A 9,745-nucleotide genomic window follows, 5' to 3' on the forward strand; every position below is an offset into this window, starting at 1 on the left:
AAAAAAAAAAAAAAAAAAAAAGAAAATGAAATAAAAAATAGGAAATAATAGAAAAGAAAGAGTAAAACGTTCTTTATTTTTACCCAGCATAGTTTTTAACCAGCATGTATAGAAAACATTGAAGAAGTCTGTAAAAGTCACTAGAATTCATACTAAATTTGCAAAATAGTTCATAAAAGAACTATTTTGGACAATTTTTAAAAAGACAAAAATTACCAAATCTAAACCAACATGGAAAATCTGTACTATTAAAGAAAGTAAATTCATAATTACAATATCCAACAGAGAAAACTCCAGCATCAAATAGCTTCACTGGTAAATTATAGGAAACATTTAAGCAAGAATTAATACCAGTCTTCTACAAATTCTTGGAGAAAATAGGGAAGGAAGAAATATTTCTCAAATAATTTATTGAGGCCAGTAATAGCTTGACAGCTAAACCAGATAAATATTAAAATTTCACATGTCACTCATGAATTCCTAATGAAATAACAGCAAATTGGATCCAACACTATATTAATAGGATAATACTTCATGACAAAGAATGTTTTATCCCAGGATGCAACTTTGGATGAATATATGAAAATCAATCTAATTTACAATGCCAAGGAAAAAAAGAATAAACAAAAGATCATCTTCATGCAGAAAAAGCATTTTAAAATGTAACACTTGAAGGCCGGGTGCGGTGGCTCATGCCTGTAATGCCAGCACTTCGGGAGGCCGAGGTGGGCAAATCAGGAGGTGAGGAGATTAGAGCATCCTGGCTAATGCGGTGAAACCCTATCTCTACTAAAAACACAAAAAATTAGCCAGGTGTGGTGGCACGGGCCAGCTACTTGGGAGGCTGAGGCAGGAGAATCACCTGAACCTGGGAGGTGGAGGTTGCAGTGAGCCAAGATCATGCCATTGCACTCCAGCCTGGGTGACAGAGCGATACTCCATTTCAAAAGTAAAAATAAATAAATAAATAAATAAATAAATAAATAAATAAGCAACACTTGGGTACTTGAGCCAAGATGACCAACTAAACACAGCCAGGAGGAACTTCTGCCACCAAAAGACTGGGACATCAGGACAACGGGCACACTCTAAGCAGATCTTCAGAGGAAAGGTTTTAAGAGTGGATGAAGGGGCCAGGTGCAGTGGCTCACACCTGCCATCCCAGCATTTTAGGAGACCAAAACAGGTGGATCACCTGAGGTCAGGAGTTCAAGACTAGCATGGCCAACACAGTGAAACCCCATCTCTCCTAAAAATACAGAAAAATTAGCTGAGTGTGGTGGTGGGCTCCTGTAATCCCAGCTACTCAGGAGGCTGAGGCAGGAGAATTGCTTGAACCCAGGAGGCAGAGGTTGCAGTGAGCTGAGATCAAGCCATTTCACTCCAGCCTGGGTGACAAGAGTGGAAACTCCGTGGAAAAACAAAACAAAACAAAACAAAAAAAGTGGAGGAAGGGAGGATGAAGATGCTAAGCTGAAGGGTTAACTGGCAACCCTGTACAGGGCTACTGAGCACCAGGACTTGTTCCTGTCCGCAGCAACTCCTGGGAAATGTGTAAGTTGAGCAGGTGAGAAGTGGCCCACTCTCACCATGAACCTCTGGCATCCTGGCAGCAAAAGACCTCATCACCCCCACAGAGAGCTGAGCTGGCAGGGAGAGCTGTTGAGAGAGGTGGTAGGAGCAGGACGCCAGCCTGTGCAGAACCCAGAGTGTTTGGTTCAGGAAAGTCTGCAGTGGAGCCTGACTAGGCACGTCCATCCCCCAAAGCTTGCTCACCTCCTCTAGGAGACTTCAGCGTCAGGCTACTGTCGGAACTGGGCAGAGCAGGGTGGTTTTGCCGATGAGGTGGGACCAGTCTGATCTGAGCACCCTCGCTGTCTGCTGGCCTCTCCCAGCCTTAGCCTGGCTATGCCCACTTGCAGTGCAGCCTGGAATGCCCAACCAGGGTGCTTCCTGGGCGCTTTATCATAGATCCTTCACTAGCAGACCATGCCTGACCCTCCGAGAGCTCCAGCAAACCGGCCCCCGCCAACGCACAACAGCTCACGTGCGTCCTCCCCACACCGCAGCCACCCCTGTGCTGCTTTGCTGCATACCTTTTCCCATGGCCACCCGCTACCACTTTGCTGGTCTGCATGCGTGGGCGGACCCTGCGTGGTGGCTGACAACTCTGCTCTTCCGCTCTCCCCCGACCTCAGACACTATCTCTGCAGTGTGAACGCGCACACAGACACCGGCAGCTCCGCCCCGTCCGTGCAGCCACCACAGCCTGGGTGAACGTGTGCACAGATGCCGACAGTCCTGCAGCAGCCAGCGCCCTGACTCTGCTGCCGCAGCCGCCTGCGCGAGTTCCAGCACAGACACCAGCAGCTCCGCCCCCGCCACGCCACCACCACCGCTGGCGCGAGCATTGCACAGGAAAACCACCGCCGCACCCTCGGCTGTACCTCCAGCTGATGCGCCTGCACCCAGCTGTCCTGCCTCAGCAGCTGGCGTGTACCCCTGAAACGAAAATAAAAGGCATAAATAAGTAACATTAAAAATTTTTAAGTATCAAATGAAGATGCCAAAAGTAAAGTGCAACAAAAAACCTGACAAATGGGACCACCTAATTAAAGAGTTTCTTTACAAAGACTGTAGTTTAGGGATCATTTCTATAGTTCATTCTAGAGAAGTTTATCTGAATACGTAGAGCTCCGGAACCCACGAGGAAGAGGCGCAGTGTTCTCTCCTGAGCGTGAAGCTGACTTTTGGTGTTGCTTCAGTGCAACCGCTACCTGTCGTTGATGATCTGTTCTCCCTTCCTCTTTGGAGAGTAAGAGGGAGCGGATGCTGTCTGAGTAGAAAAAAAAAAAAAGAAGAAGAAGAAAAAGAGTTTCTGCACAGCAAAATAAACTATCAACAGAATAAACAGACAACCTACAGAAGGGGAGAAAATATTTACAAACTATGCATCCAACAAAGGTCTAATATCCAGAATCTATAAGGAACTCAAACAAATTAACAACAGAAAACAAGCATTACCATTAAAAAATAGGCAAAGGACATGAACATTTTTCGGAAGAAGCGTGTTGATATACACACAGTCAACAAGCATATGAAAAAATGCTCAACATCACTAATCACTAAAGAAATATGAATCCAAACCACAATGAAACACCATCTCACACCAGTTAGAATGGCTATTACTACAAAGTCAAAAAATTACAGATGCCAGTGAGATTGCAGAGAAAAGGGAACGTTTATACATTTCTGGTTGGAAGGTAAATTAGGTTTAGCCATTATGGAAAGTAGTTTGGCAATTTTTCAAAGAACTTAAAACCAACTACTATTTGACCCAACAATCCCATCATTGAGTATATTCACAAAGGAATATAAGTCATTCTACTGTAAGGACACATGCACGTGTATGTTAACTGCAGCAGTATTCACAACAGCAAAGACCTGGAATCAATGTAAATGCCCATCAATGAAAGACAGGGCTCTGGCAGGTTGGGGCACCTTAGAGCCAGCCTTCCTGACAATGCCATCTGTCCCAGATGCTTGTTGGAAGCCATATCACCCAGATTAGTTTTCTATTGATGAAAATTTAAAAAATAATAAAAGACATAATTTTATGCTTTTTGAAAATACCTAATAAACCTTTCTGGCTAAGTTGTTAGTAATGGTAATGTCTCTAATGTGCTTGAAGATGGCCAGATCTTCAGGGTTCCCACCTTCACTGGATAGCTGTGCTTCCCTGCTTGTTCTATTTTCTTTCTTTTTTTTTTCAAGAGAATTAAATCATTTATTGATTACACATGATAATGGATGATACACAAGCTTCATTCCCATCTATAATTTTATCTGGTACCATTATTCAATTTAGATATATTGCATAGGATGTGCCAACAATCATTTTTACAACCAGTAATTCCATGATTTTGCTTTTAATGGTGAACTTCAGGTCACAAAAGTAACTATTAGTTCGACTACACCAAGGTTTCTGAAGACAATGGCTTCTCCACCCAAGCAGGTTATATATAAATTCCAAATAGAACCTGGCATCACCCTGAAGGAATTCTAACTTCACACTGTTGGGGAAATTTTCCAAGATGGCTTCAGGGTAGACTAACTTTACACAGTACATTTAAAAAAAGACATTTGTTCAGCCTCATGATCAGACTATTACATTTAGCAATCAACAGCATGGGTGCAAAAAAACAAAAAAAGAAAAAAAATCTGCATTAAAACCGTTTGTTGGAATGCTTTACACTTTCCATGGAACAGAAACTAAAATAACCTGTTATACAACTAGTCACAAATACAGTCCTTGAGTTTTATGCCCATACACATGAGTATTTTTCTAAATCATGTCTTCTTTGTAGCAGCTAGGCCCTGCCACCACTGTGCTTGGCTGAGTTCACAAATCTGTTGTATCCTGTACCTTCCCTGTCACTTCTCTGGCTCTCCTCTCTTGCTAAGCTTTGTTTCCTAATTAAAATCTTCCACCACTGCCATAGCTACTGCTGCTACTGTAACCGCCATAGCCACCTTGGTTTCGTGGTTTGGCAAAGTATTGGCCACCACCACTATAGGGGCCAGAGCTTCTGTCTCCAAAGTTTCCTCCCTTCACAGGTCCAAAATTTGAAGGCTGATTGTTGTAACTGCCAAAATCATTGTAGCTTCCACCACCTCCAAAGTTGCCTCCATCATTACCAAATCAATTATAGCCGTCCCCACTGCCACCATATCCACCACCACCATGGCTGCCACCAAAGCCACCATGACCACTGAAGTTTCCTCCACGACCAAAGTTGTCATTCCCACTGAACCACCTCCAGGACCACCATCAAAGTTTCCAGAACCACTTCGACTGCTTTGGCTGGATGAAGCACTAGCCATCTCTTGCTTTGACAGGGCTTTCCTAACTTCACAGTTGTGTCCATTCACAGTATGGTTTTTCTGAATGACAATCTTATCCACGGAGTCATGGTCATCAAAGGTTACAAAGGAGAAGCCCCTTTTCTTGCCACTGCCTCTGTCAATCATGATTTTAATCATTTCAATTTTTCCATACTGTTCAAAATAATCTCTTAGGTGATGTTTTTCAGTGTCTTCTTTAATGCTACCCACAAATATTTTTTTTATTGCATTTTAGGTTTTGGGTTACATGTGAAGAACATGCAAGATAGTTGCATAGGTACGCACATGGCAGCGTGATTTGCTGCCTTCCTCCTCTTCACCTATATCTGGCATTTCTCCCCATGCTATCTCTCCGCAACTCCCCACCCCTCACTGTCCCTCCCCTATTTCCCCCCAACAGCACCCACAAATATTTTTTTCACAGTTAAGTGGGCACCTGGTCTTTGAGAATCTTCTCTTGAGACAGCTTTCTTTGGTTCCACAACTCTTTCATCCACCTTGTGTGGCCTTGCATTCATGGCTGCATCCACCTGCTCCACAGTGGCATATGTGACAAACCCAAAGCCCCTGGAGTGCTTGGTGTTTGGATCTATTACCACATAGACTGTGAGCGTTCCCCATTGCTCAAAATGGTTCCTCAGGCTCTCATCGGTTGTTTCAAAGCTCAACTCTCCAATGAAGAGCTTCCTTGGCTGTTCCAGCTCTTTAGGAGGCTCTGACTTAGACATGATCACAGAGAGAAGAGAGACTTTAACGATGCTTCTTTGGCGGCGTCCACGGGCAGAAAGTCGCTTGTTCCATTTTCAAGTGTCTTTGCCTGTTGGTTGCCCCTATGACTGCTGACATCAGGCCTTCTGGTAGAAACCACACTTTTTCTTGCCCATTGAGGGTTGGAAAATTGGATAACTAAGCTCGATGAAGGTAGGAGATAACATTTGTTCTGCATGGGCACTGTCATCACCTGCACTTGAAGGCAAGGCTGAGGTGCAGAACGCACAAAATGTGGCCATGTCCCTTGACCATCAAGAGGCCTAGTGGCAAAGTGAGCCTGAGTGGATGACACTGTGACATGGGACAGGGTGGATTTAAGGGTCCCTTCCTAGCTCAGGGATTGACTGCAGGGCCAAGGAGAACCATAGCTAAGAGGAACATGGAGATGTGCTGGGGTGGGGCCGGGCGAGGGCCTGGAGAAAGCCTCCATCTGCTCTCACAGGGCCTAGGAGAGACAGACTGAGGAGGGGATACCTGCCCCTCCATTGTGCCTCACCATCGTCACCCAGCCACACTGGCATCCTTAGTGTTCCCCAGGCATTTTTCATGTGTCTCCTCCTTAACCTTCAGAACCTCTCTGTGAAGTCAGTATTGGGTTTGCATTTCTGGAGTTGAGGGAAGACTTTGGGCCTGGGAGACTTCATAGGGAGGGTCCTCACTCTATGGCTAACACCACACCTCACTCTATGGCTAACACCACTCTATGGCTAACATCCCAGCAGTTTGGACTTCTGAGCCCAGAGTGTTCTGAGCTCTGACTTGCCCTGGGCTGGCGGCCCCCTGTGGCAGCTGCTCTGAGGCAGTCATGTGCCTGCTGGTCCTACAGGATTCCCCACCTCAAACCAGCAGCAGATCAGGATTTCCCAAATTGTCTCTAGCCCTGATTGGTGATTCTTCATTGCTTTTGCAACACTGAAAGGGCTCCAAACACATTATTGGAAACAATAATTGCAGCTACCACTTCTGCGGTGGCTGTTGCTATGTGCCAGGCAATTTTTTGGGTACTTGGCATATGTGAACCCACACATTTACAAAGGAAGCTCCTGACGCACAGAGAGGTTAAATGACTTGGTCAAGAGAGAGGACTGGAGGTGGGAAGAAACTGGGGGTGCTACTTACACAAGGTATACATGGTCTTGGCAGGAAGCTGGAGCCTGTGGCCACCCAATGGTGGATTTGTGCATGAGCCAGGGACAGGTTTCTAATGTGCCAGATGAGGTAAATAGATGATGCACCTGTGTCTTCAGTCTTGTCCTCCCTGTCTTTGTCATCTCCTGAGGATGGAACATCTGTGATGTGCACATTGAAGTGGCACTGCTCATACTTGTGAGTCTCTGCAGCTGTAGACCCCCAGGGTCCCCTTGAGAGGCAGTCAGCACCTGCAGCTTTGAGGACACCAGCTCTTCACCGCCCTTGACGCAGACAGTGTGCCCCATGGGACCACCTCCAGGCAGGGAGCAACTCAGCCCTGCAGAGTCCCTGATGCCAGAAAACAACTGCTCCTGCTGGTTGTGAGATCTCAGCGGGAGGCTGCTGCAGGCCTTGAGTGAGGGAGGATCAGCTCCCGGAGCCTGGGATCCTGCCAGACAACACTCAAAACTGGGGCTGGCAAATAGTCCGCAAAAGGACCAGGGTCAACATTTTCAACTTTGCCAACCAGTCTCTGTCCCAAAGACTTAACTCTGCCTTGTAACATGAAAGCAGCCTTCCATAGACATCCTGCTGGTCCCCCCAGACAGGCTGCTCCCAGTCAGTCTCAGGAATTCGAGGTAGTGCCTGAATGGCCACAGCTATGCAAAGCACTAGGGTGCAAGCCTGTTTGTGGCAGGGACTGGGTCTGCAGTTTCTCAGGCAGCATGCACAGGTGTGCTGCTCTCCACAGCTCAGCTTGGCACTAGTAGGAAGAGAATGCCCCTTAGAAACCTGGGGGCCACTGGAGCCCGACTCATTGTGTGCGACTCCCAAATGGGCTTTGGTGCCCATAAACCTAGTACTCTTATGGGCTGCTGACCCACCAGTGTGTAGTGCACCTGAGCTGAGCCAGCTGTCCTTGGCCTCAGAACATGCCTGGCTCAGCTTGCTGGGACACAGGGACACTGGAACAGAATTTTAAGAATGAGTTTTCTGAATTTATTTTGGGGTTTTTGAATTGGTTTTCTACTCTATTCAGATTTAAAGGCACAAATGATTCTATTTCCAGTAGTACAGAGAGTGCTAATATTTAGAATTTAACCATTGGATATTCCTAATCAAATACTTATAAGAAGCAAGATATGTGTGACCATTATTTGATATCCTAGAAGACTTTTTTAAACTAACATAGGGTGATTGGATGATTCCTACCAATTGTGCTGGACAAAATGGGGAAAGAAAAAGATGAATTCATGAGCTGCAAACTTCCAGCTCATAAGTGACATAAATCACCTAAAAGTTTCTAAATAGAAAAATAAAACTATTTGACACAGAAGACTTTAAAATGCACAGAACAAAAATAGAAACACACCTAGGCCTTTCTTCAAAAACTCACTGCTATTATATTGCTCAACCTTTGTAGACTGCAGTGCCTGTGATGGTCCCTGGAGCTGTCCTCTACAGTGGTGCTGATTTTCATTCTGTTGTTTTCTATGTATATATTTTATATATGCTGTCATTTTACAAAGTTGTATTTATGTTATGAGCTATCATGAATGATGCATTTTGAACGTATTATTACACAGGTAGTTTCCCATGTTTTAAAGTCTGCATAAAGTTTACACACTTTTACAAGCTGCATCCCATTTCAAATAAAAAGATGTAATCTGACTTCTTTTGGATTAATCAGCCTTCATTTTGTCTTTTTGTAAATATTTTAAGAAGCATTGTTAAACACATAAATTTTTCTATGTTTGGAATTTTTAAAAATTCATGGACTACTTAAATGATAAGTATTAGACCAAAGAATTTACAACAATGAAATAAGGTCAGATAGGGTGGCATGCACCTGTAGTCCCAGCTTCAGGAGGCTGAGATGGGAAGATTTCTTGAGCCCAGAAGTTCAAAGCTGTAGTATGCTATGATCGTAACTGTGAATAGTCACTGCATTCCAGCCTGGGCAACATAGAAAGACCTTATCCCTAAAATAATAATAATAAGAAGAAAGTCCATATCTCTTTTCTGCTTCAGACTAAAGCAGCTTTCCCATTTGAACACAAAGGGCAGAAATGCCGATTGATAGCTCTTTCAGAGAGAAGAAATGAATTCTTCCTCCACAATTCATGGTTCATACCTTGGTTATGGAGTTCAGCTGAGCAATAAAGGCAACATTAAGAACACCATCAATATATAGATGACTGATTGATTGTCATACACATGTCTGTGTATATGTGTGTATATACATGTATAATTATATAAATTACCATCACACCTGAAAGAGTGAGGTGATTCTCCCTTTTCACATCTGAAAATCCAAGTCCCCGAGGACTTTTAAGACTTGGTCTGTGTTCACTGAAAATGTCAGCCTTGAAAATTAGGAGATACTCAGCCTTTTCCAGAGCCCACCTGGGCATAAACCACACCAGTGGAGATTCCAGAACAGCAGGAAGAGCAACTGGGATCCAGAAACAACCACGTTTGTAGAGGGTCCACATCCAGTGGAACACAGTTGAAGGGTGGGTTAAAGTTAGAGTCTAACTACTTCCTTCAGCTGGGGGTGGCAGGAGGGTGGGTCAGTCAGCTACCCATGAGGTGTATCATGTTCCTAGGGCTGTCTTTAGCCCCTCTGCTGAGAACTCCATTTTACACATACAAAAACCAAATATTCACTGATAAGCAGGATCCTTCTTAGAAATGCAAACATAACTTCCCTAGCATCAAAGTCAAACATTGTCCCTCCCGGTGAGTCATATTATTTGGGTAATCTCCTAACACCCCTTGAAGTTAGCCCCAGAGTTGCATCTGAGCATTTAGATCCAATACAGGAAGTTATTTTGGGGTTTGGACCTGGCTGATCTGGGACTATGTTCTGAAAGGAGGCTTTCTACTAGCAGAAGAGCTGGGGTGATCTCTGAGTCGGAAATGAAGTCTTTTTTTT

At 44.5% G+C, this 9,745-nt stretch overlaps 1 non-coding gene and 1 pseudogene across 1 annotated transcript; one reads left to right on the forward strand and one right to left on the reverse strand.

Annotated features, from left to right (window-relative positions):
- Window positions 1–2,630: 2,630 nt before the first annotated feature.
- Window positions 2,631–2,845, forward strand: LOC119468495. Its single transcript, XR_005197171.1, has one exon. It is a non-coding gene; the product is annotated as a small nucleolar RNA U3 (small nucleolar RNA).
- A 1,290-nt stretch (window positions 2,846–4,135) lies between these two features.
- LOC108290653 lies at window positions 4,136–5,633 on the reverse strand (annotated as a pseudogene).
- Between the last annotated feature and the right edge of the window lie 4,112 nt (window positions 5,634–9,745).

Source organism: Cebus imitator, unplaced genomic scaffold (assembly GCF_001604975.1).
Source record: "Cebus imitator isolate Cc_AM_T3 unplaced genomic scaffold, Cebus_imitator-1.0 Scaffold440, whole genome shotgun sequence".
In the NCBI taxonomy this organism is placed as follows: domain Eukaryota; kingdom Metazoa; phylum Chordata; class Mammalia; order Primates; family Cebidae; genus Cebus; species Cebus imitator.